This window comes from Anguilla rostrata, chromosome 15 (assembly GCF_018555375.3).
Source record: "Anguilla rostrata isolate EN2019 chromosome 15, ASM1855537v3, whole genome shotgun sequence".
NCBI classification, from domain to species: Eukaryota; Metazoa; Chordata; class Actinopteri; order Anguilliformes; family Anguillidae; genus Anguilla; species Anguilla rostrata.
This window is the reverse complement of record NC_057947.1, coordinates 18,507,142-18,526,121: the sequence shown is the minus strand read 5'-3', so window position 1 is coordinate 18,526,121 and position 18,980 is coordinate 18,507,142. Positions and strand designations below refer to the sequence as shown.

At 38.7% G+C, this 18,980-nt stretch overlaps 1 protein-coding gene across 1 annotated transcript in view; it reads right to left on the bottom strand.

Moving 5' to 3' along the window:
* The window catches only part of LOC135240647 (neuroligin-4, X-linked), an 83,831-nt gene extending 71,543 nt beyond the window's left edge, over nt 1-12,288 (bottom strand). The window contains exon 1 of the mRNA XM_064310423.1: nt 12,115-12,288. The gene's annotated coding sequence lies outside the window, so the exon portion shown is untranslated. The remainder of the gene's footprint in view (nt 1-12,114) is intronic.
* Nucleotides 12,289-18,980: the final 6,692 nt, after the last annotated feature.

The window sequence follows — 18,980 nt, the reverse complement described above, 5'->3', positions numbered from 1 at the left end:
ATGCAATAATAGATCAGTTGATGACAAAACTTGACTCTTGTCCAGTTGGCAAACAAACAGTTTCGTTCCCAGCTGAGTGACTTTGCTGGCCACCAAAGGATTATGGATAGTGATCATGGGTATTTTAACCATGCTGGTGAATATCAATGGCACAATGGTTTTGAAAGAGATGCTATTTCGATACTGATTGAATCTGGTTCAAGAAAGGTGGAATAACCCCCAGAAGATTCGTTTAAACATTGTTTAAACACCATAAACATCAGGAATGAGCCCCAATAGACCAAATATTGCTTTACAAATCAGTAAGAGATGGCTAGACGTGTTTGCTTGTGGAACTTCTAACCCGGAATACAGCTTCTGATGTCCCTTTTCCACCAAGGCATTTTGAGGGCCGGTTCGGAGCCGGTGCCTAATCGCAAACCAGTTCTTCCGTTTTTGACAGCAAAAGAACCGGCAAAAGAAAGCGGCACCAACTCTTGGCTGGTCTAGAACCAAGAACCGCTTACATCAGGGGCTGGGGGGCGGGATTATCGTGACCAACCAAGACCAACTAAAACTTTGTGACCGCCAGGTAGAGTGAGACCACCTTCGTTCAACAGACAGGAAAACGTGAACTGATTTGCAACTATATATGAAATAGGCAAAATATCGGTAACAACCTGTACCTAGTTATGTAGGTAAAAATGTCCTTGTTATCCTCCAGTGGTTATTTTTTTCAGTATTTTCACGATTTTTTTCTGTGCCGGCAAATAAGTCAGAGGTGGTCCAGCGCTAGCTTTTGGTTGCTAATGGGGACATGTATCGACCTCCCCATATAAATGAATGGAACTTTACATAAATTTGCTAGCATACAGTTTAAGTGTTCTGTCTTGCGTATTTGAGGTTAATATGAGAAAGGGTGGTCGCTATCAGTACGTCTAGGAATCCGTACATATTCACTGATGTAACCCAAGTCGCAGGACGCAAAATAGCAGGACGTTAGAAAGGCAGTTTGAAATTATGAAGCAACGTCTGTGCCATTGGATTTAATGGGTCACGATGAGATAATTCCGAGCGTGTTGCTTGTCTTAAAGTTGATATAGTAAATAATAGTCCCTTCAGTTTTTCGCGATTTGGAATTTTCAGAATTCAACACAACTTAAACAAAATGCCGCATTTTTCCCGACGCTGCATAATTCGTAAAACGGTGAATTATTTTTACGAATTATGCAGCGTTGGGGAAAATGCGGCATTTTGATGTTGTGTTGAATTCTGAAAATTCTGAATCGTGAAAAACTGGAGGGACTAAATAAGGCTGTAATAATATAACTAAATTGATATGTATGAAGTTGTTTTTTTACATGTAGACAGTTTATTATCTGTATTTTTACAGGACATACATTTTAATAGGTAACGATGTTGCTGGGAAAGCTGAGACGTATACAGTGACGTAATGACGTGGTTCTCTAACCAGTGGAAAAGCAAACCGGTTCTTAGAAGGTTCGCAAGTTGAACCAACAGCGAACCGGCACTAGCACCAGCCCAGAACCAGAACTAGGTTCGCATTGGTGGAAAAGAGGTAGGTGTGGTGCCGATTGAAGCCGGGATCACCTCAGAGAAATGCATAATTTGCCATTGCCGCAGCCAGTGATAGAGCGGTTTGGTTGGCAGTGAATTCCTGCCTCAGCGCTCAAGTGTCTGAGTGACACTAAGGCTGTGTTGCTAAGCATACCTACAAAAGTATTGCCAAGAAGGTGCGCTCCCTTGAAAATTGAAGGTGAAATGACAGGCCTTGAAATGGATTCTGAGACTCCTGAACGAAGCTAACCGTGTTGTGTATTCCACCAGCTGGGGTGTGTTGACAGCTCAAACTTGTTGACTCCAACAGAGTAAAGATTTCTGAGGCATCCAGACTGTGAAACTTGAGCCTATGGAAGTGTCACTTTGTTAGACAAAGAAAGAGGCCTAGGCCATCTGTCTGTTTTATTCTACTGAAAGTAATCATTTTGTTTCTAAAGACTACTCAAAACAACATGCAGGCTCCACTGTCTCTGTCCCGCTCTTACTGTAAGAGATACAGGACACTAAAGCTCACAAGCTGTATGCCATGGCAATTTACATAAACAGTTTATTCCTTTCAGAAATAGGTAATTTCTTTATTTCATTCAGGAATTAAATCTAAGATCAATATGAATTAAGTATGTTCAGATTTTCAGATTTCATTGAATTGGTTCAAACATTCAGAGCCTGTTCCTGACAAATTCAGTAATTTGTCCCCACACACCTTTTTTTTAGCCTGATCAATTTAATACTATGTAAAGAAATGATTTATGAAAATATTGTGTCCTGAAACATTACAAGAAACAGTATTTCAACATTAGCTTAATTCAAATTGGTTTCAAATAATTCCACTCACTGCAATTTATTTATGTATTTTGTTTGAGTAACACCATGTCCATGAGCGTGGAAAATGATGGCTTACATTTTGCCACTCGTTTTTTATAATTTCCTGTCTTGTGCTTCAGTTTCGATGTGTGTTTGTTTCCTGCAGGGACTTGACATGTGTGTCCCCTCTCCCATGTGAGTCCTTGACTGTGCCCTTGGCCCAGTGCTGTAACTCCATTACACTGCTGCCTGTTTATGTTGCTCTACATCTGAAATGTGCCATTTTAATTCTATTTGCCAAGGCTCCCGATGCACCCCTGTGCACAGGGGGTTCAGCCATTGAGACGGATCTTCATGCTGCCTGTGATCACATCAATGCACCATGACAGAAAATAAAACAAGAAATAGACTTTCATGGGACCTCATGCCCTCCACACAACCTGAAATATAATCGCCCTACCCCCCCATCCCTCTCTCTCTCACTTATTCGTGTTAAAGACACCAAAAATATACTGTATACTGTGGTTAACGTTTCCACAAATGACCAGTTAAAGGTCTCAACCCTCAGAGATGAGAGTGTGTAGTCTGAATATGGCTTTCTGCAGCACCATGTTGGCTATGGACTGCATTGAAAATTTAAACTGAACCATGGTTTGTATCTCTATAAGGAGAATTACACAAAAATAACTGACTATGACTCCAATCCCAATAAATATTTATAAAGCCATTAAATATTAATTCATGTGTATGATTAATGCTTGCATATGAATTAATGATCTCCTACCAATGTATAATTGTCCTGATTCATTGGTAGCAGTCAGTTAGTGAGTTCAGATTTTTCAAGAACCTTCTTTTTAGATGCTATTTTAAACAAATTACAAGACTGCACCTATAGACATTCATTTGGGAGAGCAGTGAACTGTTTCTTTCAATTCTTCAATGTATGCAAATGGCAACCATGTTGACACAAAAGTGAAAAGAAATCATACAACACGCATGAGATATACATGTTGGTCGATTAATTTAGGGGCCACGCATTAAATATCTTGACCCCTCAACCAAAAGTCTTTAAATAATATTTCAGATGAGCAGTTCATGTGTCCAACCAGTATCCGAGTGAAATATGTTTTACTCACGCTTCATGAATAACCCAAGCACAGTTTCCACAAGTTCCAACATGTTGCAAGCTCACAGTTGATAACTGCATAATAATTAGTTATGGATACCATTCTTTTGTTGTGTGGGGTCGGTGCAGCAAAATGTGGCTGGAAGTATTAGTATTAGAGCATAAACATATGTTAATTCCTATATGAATATTCATGGTTTAATTGTCGGGTAGACTCCGATTGTGAATCTATTGTGTTGCACAGTAGGGAAGAGCACTGGGTAAACAAGCTGGCTGGTGGGTGTGCACAGTATCAAGTTACTCATCAAGTGCTGTGACTCCTTGCTTCCTCTTAAAGCTGAACTGTAGCAGGGGGCCGTGGGGAGAGATAGACACTAGTGGGGGAAACAAGAGAGTGATTCCAGGGAAACATGTTGATGCCAGGATGAGGCACTGTTCTGTTACAGAGTTGAACTGACAGCAAGGTTTGCCATGGGTTTATGTTAAGCTCACCGCCTCCACCTCTTCAAAAGCTCAGCACTCTCTCCTGTCAGTATTTTTATCTAGCATCTAATCCCCCGTGTAAACAGTTCCTATCCCACCCTCTGGACATAGGGAAGGTGCCTGCACTGCACATTTCAGAAAAGAGTTCCTGCCATTTTCCAGTAACACTTTAAGCAGTAAACATAAGTTCTGACCCCCTGTTCATCATTAGGTTTTTGACTATCAATCAAATAAATGTCATGTTTATATCAACATGTATATCTCATTCCCAGGTCAAAAACATACCAATGCTGAATCACTGTGCCATTGTCACTTTATTGCCATTGTGACTTGTGACATGGTGAAAGATGTACTATATGGAACTGAGATTGCTTACAGTACTAAAAGTGATTATTCCATTGGCAGTTATTTTGGGGTATTATTACTACAGTCAATGGGAAAATATTGTATGATGGGGTATGTTATATTAAATAAATAAATTAAAAACATCATATTTAGATTGATAATTATTATATGGGCACACTAATTGCAGAATTCAGCTAATAAAGTATAAAAACACAAAAAAAAATTCTCATCAAAAACATGACTCAAGGGCTGAGAGTCATAAGAATGGGGGGGGGGGGGTAATTACACTTTATCTCATTTGTCACAGGCTAATTAGAAAGACCTATATGGAATGCACACACATTCATTCTCAGCCCTTGTCTGATTTATTTACTTATGTATTGCCATGCTTGAGTACCAGCTGAAATTAAACACGGACTGAAGATATTCTGTAGTGTCTTGTAGACTGTCGTTTTTTTGGAGACTGCAGGCTGCACTGCACATCATCCACTGAATAGAACAACTGCTCTATCAGGAATAGTATACAATGGCGTATGAACACACTGAAATTTAGCGCAAAGGTTATAATATACATAAAAAACTGTCAAATCTTTGCGTTAGCATTAGCTGCAATGTGCTTGATATCACATAAAAACTGGCTGTTTATGAATGAATGGTGGTGTTTGAATAGATCCCTGTTTGCAAATGAATAAATGTTTGTCGATGAGGGCAAGTTTGAGGACAAACAGGGGACTTTGGAGCTGAGATAAGCATACAGAAGAGGGTTTTTTTTTACCCTCGTACAGCCCAAAGGAATTTTACTGCATGGCTGAAATGGGCTATGTTTAATAATTGGACTTTTGGTTATTTCAAAACTGAGTTAACATACATGATTGCTTTTTGTGAAGGAAAAAAAACACATGCATTTATGTGAAAGGACATGCGTTGACTGTATCCATGCCAAAGAGGTTAAATGCATATTCAGGGATGTAAGGTAGCATGGCCATCTCCACTCAAGACTACTTTCAGAAACATTTCCATGGCCTGGATCTGGGGCCCTCGGGGGAGGCTTTGTGCTGTTCCATCTCAGCTGGTAATTGCCTAATGGAACCTGTTATGCGATTAATTCAACCAATTTTACACCTATATCACAGTCACAGTCTGGGTGGGATTCTAGCAAGCCTGCATATCCAGTAGAATTTGAAATTTGAGGAGATTCCACTGGGGTGGATCATCTGAAACTGTGCAATGTGTGGTGCACTGGGTTTGATCTGAACTGCTGATCAGCAATGTATTCCCTGTTCACACTAATGCTAAATATGAGTGTGAGCTCTCTTTTTAGTGTTTAATACCGCCAAGTTCACATAAACAGTAGTATGGTTCTGCAAGGGACTGACAATGACAGTAGTTAGTCCTGCTAGAGGCATGCATTGAAACCACTTGTTTAGTCTAGTTATTATGCAAATGAGCATGTGTGTGTGTATGAATAGCAATGTGATAGTTTTTCACTGTGCAGCCAGCAGAAGACCATATGAAACGCCCTGTTAGTACAACACTCTGGTATTGCAATAAACCTTGGATATGTTACATAAAGTCATTGGTTGTATCGGCTAGACCGAGAATTATGTGTTTGATTTTTCATATGCCAATGAATGCTTGTTATATCTGCTCCTCTAATGGAAGTGTACTGTACAATTTGGTTACTGGATTAAGCATAATATTTTTTATATTGTTGTTTGTCTGGTTCTCAGAAACATGGAAACATTTTGCAACCATTTTCACCCCTCTTTCTGAATGTAGCACGAAAGCAAAACATTAGATTTGAACAGTTCAGTGTAGATAAAATTAAGGCAAACACCATACCAACCTTCATGTTTTTCATGAGACTGACAAAGAAAAAAGAGTAACATGCATGTTTTACATGTAGCCCTGGTTACATGCTTACATTTATTTCAAAGGTAAAAATCTTCCAGAAAAGTATATATAATATGCATGCCAAGGGCAGGCTTTTTAATCTATTACATAATACGACTGGGAAAGGAACTGTGTTTTTTTTTTTTCCCCTCTTTTCAAGAAAATAGCAATTGCACTACCAGCTTGAATGACAGCATCCAATATATCACACAACTTGTCTGGGCTTCCTACTTGGTATGTGTGTGTAGATGTACTGCATGTGTAACCCATTCATAAGTAGGGAAAATATTTGGATGGTTATCTAAGATAGAACCAGGGGGAATGCCTCCCTCACATCAGCTCATAAAAATAAATCTCCCAGTGAGAAGATGCATGAACTGACTTATGATGTGCCAATTAAAAAAAAAAAGAAAAAAACAAAAAAAAACATTTGGGTTTAAATTTTCAAAGAAAGTTGTAATTGTGCTGTTTCTTGCTTGTATTTGTTTTATTTCAATCCAAACTACACATGATTATCGCATAATTATTTACGTAATCTAGATGGCTCATCCTGTTTAAGGAGCCGTCATGTAAACCAATCATCGGCCAAAGATTCGATGGATTCACCTAGCATGTAATGATTATGTTGACTAATGTACGTGTTCTTGTAAATTTCTTCTTCACAAACATAGTTTAGCAAGTTTATTTTTTGTTTGTTCATTTCACTAAACTGCTTTTATGAGGGGAAAAAAACTGCTGCAAACATTTTAGTCAATGAAGAATGAATGCTGATTGAATCTTGGCCATTGTCTTTTGCAGAAACATTCACATTTGCATGTGAAATGTGGCCTTTTGTTGTCATATATAAATGTGAGCGCATTATTTCATTTTTATGTAAACTGTAATCTGGGGGTGGCAACTCTGTCACAATAGCATTATGCAGACAATGTGCCATTACCAAACAAGGACACTGATGACATTCTTGTTATTAATGAATGTAACCATGGTTAGAGGCGCAGAAACACATGAAAAAATTTCCATGTGAGCCACAAGTTCAATGTCAGTTTGTCAGTGACAGTCAGTTTTATCAAGCAACACATTGGTAGAAAATTACTTTCTGCTAAGTATTTGCAAATATTTATGCAATATGATATATGGGAGTTACACTACATTAGATTAAATATGAGAGAGAGAGAGAGAATTAGTTTTAAGTTATACTCTCATTATCTTGAGTTGTATATAAGCTGGCTTGTCAGCAAAGCAGGTGCTGCTAGATTAGTTGCAACAGACAAGCTATTGTGTCCATGCAAATTATAGGACAAAACACTCATATTTACTTCCAAAAACACTCTGAGGGAACAGCTGAGTCTGGCAGTGAAAACATACCATTATGTTAATTGGAATCATTGCCGAATGCAGTATGGAAAATTCAATATAAGAACAGTCAAACAGTGACAATGACATGGATGATTTGAGTCTTTACTTGACACTACATTGGAGACTCCTATTCCATTGTTAAGCAGTTTCTATTTGATGTCACTACTGGAGAATATCCAACTACACACTAGATGCACACAGAAGTTGTCTTTACTGAGAGAAATGCCCCTGAGTGGCGCTAGTTTTTCCCTGTAGTACTGTTAGGCCTGGCTGTAAAATAGTCATTAGCTTGTAGTGCATGCACATCAACTCCAGTGCTTCTTGTTCAGAGTGTTAAAATAACAATAAACAATATTCCAGAGGATTCAAGGCCAATCAATGTGTAATTTAGCTGCTGTCATTTCTGGCGGCTGACCACAGTGAAATAAATCACAATAAATGCCCCTCAGGTATAAAGGTTATTTCTGATGCTCTGTCACTGCAAATAGCCAGCAACCATTTCAAGGCTTTGGAGCCTTCAGGACAGATTAAGTTTTTACGTTCCTTGAAATCACCTTAAAATTAAAGAGGTAAATGAAACTTGACTGAATCTGGTCTGACAGGAGGGATATTGTAGATGTTGATTCTCAGCAGTGTCCGTGTGACAAAAAGAGAGCGTGAACCATGGTATTGCGGCCTTCTAAGGGGGCCTTCATATGCCTTGACACCACTCTGCAAATAAAAAGACCCCCCACACACACACACACACATACACACACACTCGCCCCCTCAAAGCACAAATCTAGGTGCTCTGCAGACAGGTAACATTGTGTCAGGGTTGTGGAAACATCAAGGCTGTCTGGGGTACAGTGGGCAAGTGCCAAGTCAGGAGGAAATATGGAGAACAGTGGCATTACTTAATAGTGAACGTCAGAGGAGGACAAGCATGCTGAGCTCGTGTGCATTGTGCTGCCCGTGACAGTTCAATAAAAAACCCATCTGAAGGTAGTGTTTTCTTCTCTCCGTTCACAGAGGAACATCCCACTCTTAAACAACTCAGCAGTCCCCTTCACTTCTTACCCATATGCAGAGTATCACTATATTACGTGCTGTTTTTCCTACACGGATTGCAATTCTATTTAACCAGTAGGTACAGGCAGTTTAATAATGCCTCATGCTCCCGGGCCTATCTTCCTTTGCACATCAGGATGCAATTGAATTAAACCTGTTTCCCAGTCTGGCCTTAACCACTTTGATACAGGAGGTGTTTATTTTCTGTTGTGTGTGTGGGTTTGTATTTCACACAATCAACCCACACACCAGTTAGCACTAATCGCCAGAGTGGAAGGCTTGTGTCTGGTATTTCAGCTCGACGACCAGAAAAATCATCCAAGTGCCTTTCCAGCCAACAGCGCCACAGCATGGGGCCTCAGGGTCAATTCTGGGCTGGTCCATGTGTCTTTTTTTTGTTGCTGTGATTGAGGTAAAAATGAGAGCCATGTAGTTCAGGAAACCATGGTTCTGTTTCCTGTCGTTTGATCCAGCCATGGGAAACCACCAGTCTTCCGGGACCTTCTCTGTCCTGCCTCAGGCACACGGTGGTGCGTGAAGCCTGGCCTTCTGAAGCCGTGGCCCTGGCATACGGAATGGCGCAGATGGCTCTGCTTCGGCCTGCGGCCAGCTGTCACTGCCAGGCTGTGCATGGGCAGTGCCACTCTGATTTGTCTCAGTGGAAGCTCAGATGGTGCGCGCTCCGTACTCTGATCCTGCCACACTGAACATGGGGTGGTTCCCCTGCAAAAGCAGAGCAGTGTTCCAACTCCTCCCATCTCTGACTGAGAAGGCACATGCACAAAACTAATAGGTTTTGGTCTCTGCCATTTCTGCCAGGTGTGTTGAGGTAGTTGGTCACTCTTTAGGGGTCTAACCTCCTCCTCTGTAGTCTGCTTCTTTTTTTTAAGAGGTGTGCACCATCTGCTAGCACAGCCAAGTCCTGGCACTTCAGGTTCTGTCTGGTGATGTGGATACGAAGAGACAGACGACAAAAAACATAGGTGTCAGGGAAGAGACTCACCAGAAACACAGTGGACAGGACAGGTGGTGGAGGCTGTCCCAGATGTACAGTATGTGAAAGCTCTGGACTTCCTCCCCCATCCTGCTGTTAATATTAATGTTTATTGGATCCGTCCAGGCCACAGGGAACTCCTAACATCCATGTCTGTGTGGAGCTCCTTTGGCCACGCTGAGGTCACCGAACCCAACTGCCGAAGGTCCATTCATGACCTCTAGTGTTGTATGAGATGAGTGATAGGTACACACAGCACTATATTGCATATATAACCCCGGGCTTGTATTTCTATGCTAGTCTGCTTACCATACTGGAATACAAAATACAAAATGAGGCAGCATTTTGCCATCTCAGAGAACATCCAACAAAAATTTGAAAAATGTCTGTATGCTAGTGGCAAAAGGCCACATTTACAACATAGGCAAAATATTTCCTCTATAAAGAGAAGAAGATATTTCTTCTTTTTTTCCCGGTATCATTTCCACAGTGGTTGTTATGACATGGCAATGACAGAACATAATACCTGTCATGAAGCACCATGTACATTCATAACTATGACACTCTTATCATGACAAAATCTGCAATTTGTGTTATGACACAAGTGAAATAATAACCTGTGTTGAAACAAGTGTTCAAAGCCTGTAGGCTTAATGGCTCTTTTATTATGATTTTATTGTCATAGGTTCATTGATATAAAATTTGGTGGCCGAGTTGGACTTTTGATTTGGGAGTATCCAATGCATAAATGTTTTGACTGATTAATTGTTCAGGCCTTTTTTCTCTTTCTTGAGACTTTATTAATGTACTTAAATGTTGAATGTTGAATTGTTAGGTCTTATTTATGTCTTATGTTTTTGCTCAGATTCTTGTGAAAAACAAACTACCTTTGGGGCAATATAAGTTTTGTTCATTATAGAAATGTTTGGGCCTATGGAAAAGTACTGAGCCTCTTGAGGTGTGACACATCAGCCTCTACAAAATTACCAGGTCTGGTGAGATAAATAAAATAATGTGGCCTTATAACATTTTAAAACTGTTACAGTGCACATGTGGTCCCTATTGGACTCATATAAATGATGTTAGAGTTTAATTAACACTGGACATTTTACTGTGTATCCCCATAATAAACATATGATAATTATACATACATATTTCAAAAATGGCATATATCAACCGCATTCAGATTGCTCATGAAAACACAAGTTGTCAAACATGAGATGTACAGTGAAATTAATTTCAGACCCACAACCCACAGCTCAGAATAAACAACTGAATGAGGAGTACAAATACTTGTGCGATCTTGTCTGATAGAGAACCACACGTAGGCGTGTGCACTTTGAAACAAAAGAGCTATTGATATTCTACAGCAAACAATTGTTGGTGTTTCAATTCTTATTACAGATAATCTAGTTTGGAAATTTTATCACAGGATATCCTGTGATAAAATTAAAAGGTAATAGATGTTTTATTCTTTCCTTTTAAATTAATTCTATTCCCCATTCGTTTAAATTCAGCCTTGAATAACATAATGCAGTTTACTTTATTCTTCATAAATAAATAGATGGGTATCCAGGCTCACTGTAAAAAATAAAAATAAAAAATAAATAAAAACAAATTGGCTAAAAAAAAAGACAAGCTGAAGAAGCTCAAGACACGATTGCCTGGAGAAAATAGCCAGACTGGTTTTTCTTTGATGAATTTGGATGATTTTGGAAATGTTGTAATAATGGACATAAAGCATGAAGGATCAGAGTTTTCACTGAGACTGAAGCATAGCTCCCTTCTCACTTTTAGGCCATGTTCCAAAATACATACCGATTTGTCTGGTGCAGAACAATTTAATGTTTAAACTTTAAATGTTGATGTTTATTGATGGCTGATTTATCATGATTTTTTTTCAATCAATTTTTCAATATTACAGAAAACAACATTTATTGATGTGTACCTATAAAAATCGAATCCCTCCAAATGTGCTTATGAAGCGGAACCATTTTGTACCCAGACTCATTCAGTCTTTTCCCTCCTCCAAGATCTCTTGTGATTTAAGAGCCTATTAAAGAAAAAATGTTTTTCTGAGCCCAGACTGCAACCTCTCTCAGTTAAAACCGATACTGGGGATGAAGACAATGCCAAGTCCATGGGTAAAGTACACACAGGAATCATGGGAAATAGAGCCGTAAGTGGTTCTGAGGCACACATCACTTACAGTTATTCACACACTGTGGCAGAGTGGTATTTGTCTCACTAAATGAGGTTTCTCTGTTGTCCTAGCAGATCACCACCTATGCAATGCTGTCTGGAAACCATGCAATCTGACAGCCAAAGATGGCAGAAATCCAACAGACAGAATGTGGGTGATGGAGAACTAGGATTCTCCATGTAATTGCAGACTGAAAGAAATTTACTAAAAATTTTTTTTTTTTTTTTAAACAGCAAAACGAAAATCCCTTTCTGCATCTGTGGCTTTCAGAGGTCAGGATGAAACAGTAACCAATCATACCTGGTAGCAGTGAGGTCACCCTTGCCTGACTGTGTACAGGACTAAAGCGTCAAAGAGAGAAGCCTGTCGAGTTTGCTCGTGTCACGAAGTCACAGCTGTTCTGCTCCCTCTGTAAATAAAACAAATGAAAGAACTAACTTAGACTGACACTTCCTCGGCCATTAGCCTCGTTAACTGCTCCAGCGAGAGCCACTGTCACTGGCCAGCCAGGATGCACCATCAGCCAATTTCAATGTTAAATCAATAATCATTAATGTTAACATGCGACCACAATAGGATTGTGCAACAGGTTCAAGAAAACAGGAAGTTGGGTGCTAAGAACGGCTATCTAGTGTTTCATCCTCAAAATCTGAAATGTGAAGGTGATCGTTGAGATGGAGGGAGGGCTTTGGTTTGGGGTTTAGGGATGCAGTTCATTTTTGGGGCATCTGGCTTCATTTCCTCTTTGCTATAGTTGCAGATGATAAAGAACAGCAGCCAACAAAACATAATAACTTGTATGCAAAAATGACAACTTACAAAAACATAAAGTACAAAATCATGAAAAAAACCATGTGACCTTTATTGGTGACTATACATGGTCTTCATAAAAGCTATTTTGCTCAGCAATTCCATTCATAAATGCTTTAGTCAGTAAATGCAAAGAAAGCATATGCTGTATGTCACTCGGTATGTCCTGGTTATTGTACCTTCTGTGCTATTTGTGAACGCTGGGTGCATATATATACATATATAGTACCATGAGTAGCATGTGTTTGAGTATTTCCTCCCCTTCATGAATTGTGATCGATTGTCATTGTCACCCCTCCCAGATTGATTGTGATTTATAATTATAATGAGGTACGCGGATTACTACGCCTATACATATAATGCATGTCTGTCAACCAATCAGAACTGAGTATTTATCCACATATATAGACCAAATACCACCTTTCACAGCAAGGACTACAACCAAAAGCTTCCTATAATTTGTCTTTCAGATCAGTCTTTCATATTGATGTGGAGGAATTTTAGTCCACTCTTCTTTAATTTAGATAAATTGGTAGGTTTTTTAACACAAACTGCTTGTTTCAGATCCAGCCACCATATTTCTATTGGGCTCAAGTCAGGACATTGACAAGGCCACTTCAAAACCTTAATCTTGTTTCTTTTCAGCTATTCGGATATGGACTAGCTGCTGCGTTTTGGGTCATTGTCTTGCTCCATAACCCAATTGTGCCTCAGCTTCAACTCAGAGACTGAAGACCAGATATTTTCCTTAAGAATTTTCTGATTCAGACAGGATTGGTGGCTCCTTCAATAATGGCAATTTGTCCAGGTCCCAAGGCAGCAAAGCATCCCCACACCATCACACTACTGTTTGAGATTTGTCAGACCAGGCAATGTTTCGTTCTGGTGCCCAATGTAGCCTCAACTTGCCCAGTGCAATCTTCCACTGCTGCAGCCCACCTACTTCATGGTTTGATGCGTTAGACATTCAGAAAAAGCCTTTTTGCACACTACTTTTATAAACAGATATTATTTCAGCATTGTGGCCTTCCTCAGCTTGAACGAGTCTGCCCATTCTCCTATGATCTTTCTCATTAACAAGGTGTTTGTGAGCACATAACTGCCTCCCACTGGATGTTTTCTGTTTATGGTACCATTCTCTGTAGAAAACAGTGTGTGAAAATCCCAGGTGGTTTGCTGTTTCTGAGATGCCAGAAGCACAACATCTGGCACCAACAATCCATGGTCAAAGTTGCTTTGATATATGCCTGAACACTGGCATGTTTTTATTGTTTGTATTCAGTTTTATTGCTAATCCTTATAATTGATTCAACTCATTTTTCACTTCTTTTTTTAATTTTTCACAATGTGGACCATCCACCTATTTCACACAGCAGTACTTACTTTTTCAAAGACTTCTTTATTATATCATTCTGCCATATATATATATATATATATATATATATAACAGGTGCAATTCTTGCCCAACAAATTTGCCATATATATATATAAAAAATATTATCCCAAATCTTATAAGTATAATTTGTGCATTTGTCTTTCTATTGTGTTATTTGGGTCTTTCAAGAGGTTGCAAATTGAAAATTTTTGCTAATGTGAATGATCGAATTTCTTATGTGCTGCCTCCCTCTCTCTGTCTCTCTTTCTCCCCCACAGTCATTCTTTCTCCCAAACAGATTAGAATCTATCGAGGCTCAGAGAAACAATCTCCGTTTTAATTGCGCTGAACAGCCCAATTTACCTCCCGTAGGTTACTAGCGATGGCGGCTTCAGTGTTGTGTCTTTATATTGATAAGTCTGAATTAGGCCAGGCTTGTGAATTCACACTGGAGTCTGGGAGATGTATAGCAGTCTTAATTTGCACAGAGGGTAGGGCACGAAGGTGCCAGAAAGACTTTGGGTGAGTAATAAAGGAGGACTGAAAAGCGCCTCCTCCTAGTCATTCATCAGGGGACCCAGGACACTGGGATGGGGCTGTGTGGATCCATATATTGTGTGGCATCAGCGTTATTTCAGAGGCTCCACTCCACACTTGTTTTGCATTACTAAAAAGCTCTCACGGGGAGGGGGGGATTCACACAGAGGGGTAAAAAAAAAGTTAAAAATGCATATCAATTTTTTGCCAGCTCATCTAATGAAGAAACTCAGCGCCTGCAATACTACTGATTTGAATAATAGACTCTGTCAACCTGGACACTTTTTTTTGAAAAACAGAGTGCGTTGCTCAAGTGTGAAAGCTCAATTAATTACTGAAATCACAGGGACCAGTATCTGATGCATTTCAGCAGTATTATGATATAATAATAATTTCTATAAAAAAAAAAAATATTGAAAATAAACTCCTTCAAAGTCCCTTTGGCTTTAAAGAGAAGTTCCACCACACAAATTGGCCTCATTCCTTAAGGACAATTGATTTTTCATGTGACAAATGTAATGCTTTATTCCAAATGTAAACTACAGCCTTTCAACTGCCTATATTACTTGAAAACACTCAGTCTCTGGCTCATTAATGGGGTGAATAGAATTCTTGTCCGTTTTTATAGATTACAGTCCAGTAGGGAATCCATTTACAATGTTCTTCCTTCTGGTTCATTATTAACAAAATGACCTTTTTCCCCCTATTCCTGTTCCTGTGTTCTGGGAACTTTCTCAAGTTCCAAATCAATCAAAGTAAAAACATGACAATGTTTTATTTTTTATTTTTTTTATTAATTTAACCTGTGGCATATTATCTTCCAATGTAATGTTGATTTGTGTTAATATTGAACCAGCCATCAATTATGCATTTTTGTTTCATATAATGTGGTTAGTAATGCTTTATTAAGAATTCATAACCACAGTAATATTATAAGTGTTATACTCTTTTTCATTTGTTTTATCATCATCTCTTTGCTTAGTTTGTCCAGTATATGGCTGGAGAATAAATGGCTCTACATCTGTCATATATATGTTGCCTCTTTCTTGGCTATACTGTAGATGAAGCAGGGGATCCTTCATAGAAAATTCTCACTCGGGAAACCTTTGGAGTTCTACACAGACTGGCTGCAATGTGAGTTTCCAGTCCTCAGTGTCAAGGCTATTCTGGGCCTCTGGAGTATACAATTTTGGATTTGATTGTGCTTTTTGTGTTCCTCCTGCCACTTTCAAATCTCAGGCTCATGCACTGTATTTTTACTAGATCTCATTAACTTGATAGAGCCTTTCGATTAGGACCCCTGCTTTCCGCAATAGTTGACATGTCTCCTGCGCTGTGGGTTGGGGTGACCTGAAGTCTTTCAATAGAATGCCCAGCAAATGAAGGACACTCATTTATGAATGTTTTCTGACTGTAATATGAGAGTTCCATTTCATTACCTGAACAACAGAGAGACGATTATGCCACCTTTTTAAAAACTTTTGGTGAAAACACAGGCCGTAAACAGTGATTGTAATAACACTCAGAGGCCTGTAATCAAAGGAGACAATTCTCAACATCTATAAAATACAACGTCAATGGGTTCTGTGTCCTTATGATGTAAGACTGAGTACAAATTGGGGGAGGGAGAAATTACAGAGACAAAGTTCAGGATGTCCAGTTCATAGGATATTTCTAGGAATGGCTTGATGAGTCTTTCAGATCAATAAGTGGCCATATCCCATTAGTAATGCTGTGGCATTAGGCTGTCTGCGATATCCTCCACCCCATACTTTGATAGAGTCACAGGCCATTACAGTGTCTCCAGCATAAACAATCTTCCACGGCGGTGTCTCTGGTATAGATATACAGTACAGGCTTCCACTGGTATAGATTCCTCTGGTAAAGATTCTTTACACTATACTTTCACCTTTCCTTCTCCTGTAGGAGTCCACCAATCTTACAAACAGTATATGCAAGATACAGGTGTTTAATTACAATGTTCCTAAAAAGTAATGCTATCAACATCATACAATACTTTAAGTAAGTAACAATATCTTTGCACCCTTCTAGGTGCACATGCTCCTCAAATGGAAAACACACATTATACTGTAGGTCCGATAGTAATGGGGGGGGGGGTTGGGGGCTCAAACCGAAACCCCACTCGGCTATGAGGTCAGCTGCTTTGGGAACTTAAGGAGACAGTGATCAAAGTAAGGAAGTCTGCTTTCCGGCTGCTTACAGTTTCAAAAGCACAACAATTTTTCACTTAGCACTTTGCCTTGCCACTGACCTTCCCAGACAACTGTCAAAATATCAAAATACTGATATAACATTCTGACAAAATGTTATGCTACTAATGAACTAGATATTGATTATTTTATTAAAATCAATTTTCCCCATTGAATAAAATTCATCTTTCATTGCTAGGGGAATTCCATGATACTTGACAACCTGCTGACTTCTTCTATAGTGCAGAGGTGTTGTCATGACCTTGCTACAGAGTGGTATTGACTAAAATCACCAGAGACTGTGTAAGGTACAGCGCCATGAAAAAGTAGTTTCCCCAACCTGATTTCCTTTTATTATTGAATATTTTTTTTCACACTGACTGGTTTAAAATCTTTAGACATAATGTAATATTAAACAAAGGGAACCTGAATAAACACAAAGCACATTTTTTAATTATTTCATTAACTTACATACATAAATTAAATTACGTTTTGGACACAAACAATTAGATGGTAGACTGTCTTGAGATGACTTTTAATCATTTATATTTTAAGAAATGTTGTTGTATGTAAAGACCTCACTTTCATAGAACTATCTATAAACTTCTGAGAAACTATACCATTAAAAGTCAGTTGTGGCAGCAAATGAACTTTGGAATATCACATTTAAGAAGCAGCCTATAAGTGGTGGGCAGTACTCACTATAAATCCTACCTCATTGCAAAAATGAGAAAATGAACCTCTTTGACACTGGTGGGGGAAGTGGGTGACAACTTATTAAGTGATTATTTGTAAGGAGAGAGCTGTTATATGCGTCAATACCAACAACAGCCAATCATTCATACTGTTTCTGACGTCATGAGCATAGTGTCCATCAGCCAGTAAGCAGTTGATTGCCCATACATATGTAGTTAGCAAAATGGCACAGAAAAGAATATTTGACTTTTTCCAAATACAAATTCTAACAAAAAGACCACTCCCTCACATAGGGTCATCAATACAAAGGCCAGCAATAATGGCAACAATAATGACATCTGAAACAGTCCAGCTGCCAAACCTTTAGCAAACCCAGCTGTAGAGCCCAGCAGAGCTAGCAATAGTTTTCAGACCATGAAGCTGACAAATGAGAAGAATCAGCAGCCTAACACCACGTCTGCAGCTATTAACACCACTGTTTTAACCAGTTATTAAGTTAAAGGAGGCAATTACTTGTGGGTGTTTGATAACTTTTTTCATCAAACAAATTAAATAATACTTTAAAAATTGTGTTTTGTGTTCACTCAGGTTCCTTTGGTGCAATATTACATTCGTCTAATAACTTTTTTTTTTTTTTTTAAGTTAAAGCAGTCCGTTACCCATATTAGTGGTCACTATACATAAATATTTGACCACCAAATTCCTGAAGTGGCCAATCAGAATTTAGCATTCAACAAAGCCATGTAATAAACATACATGTGTATGTATGTGTGTGTGTGTGTGTGTGCATGCTGTATACATTTGTATACAGAGCAAAGACACACAGTGAATCTACCTCTAACAGCAGCAGTTGTTATTTTATGTTATTTATGTTAATATCTTCCATTTTTTCTGAAGCCACATAGCTTATATAACCTCTGTGGCATAAACATATACACAAGTTAGAACCACCTGTTTTAATTTAGCCAAATTATTTTTTAAATCCTTAAATTATTTGCATGGGACATAACCCTGGACTATATTCTGGACTCAATTATGAGTGTTGTAGATCTGCCACCGTGTCGCATTTTATGAAGGATTTCTGTGGTGTCAGTATGCTACAGTCAAGACTTAAAGAACAGAAAGTGAGAGTCAGAGTGAATGCCTGCACAGTAGTCAGTATAAAGTACCCAGGGTCAAAGAGGTTTCTGAAATATCTGACTATTTTTGTGTTATTTTCTCCCCAGTCTGAATCAGCAGCTGTGCCTCTCAACATCCTACTGCGCCACCAGCACCAGGAGCACCACGATAAGTTGGCTTTGGAACATAAAAATGAAAATGTGAAAATATTTTTAAAATGAATTGCTATTTTGAGTATTTTAGATCGTTTTCAGTTGGGTTTAAGCTATTATGCTATTTCTGCTTGTCATTCTTAAACATTTTATTTGCCATTAATGACAACATAATCAAAACATCAGTTCATCATGATTTTAATTCAAGATCATGCCACCGAAACTGAGATTGGTTTTTATATTTTTTTTATGAAAAAAAAAACTTTA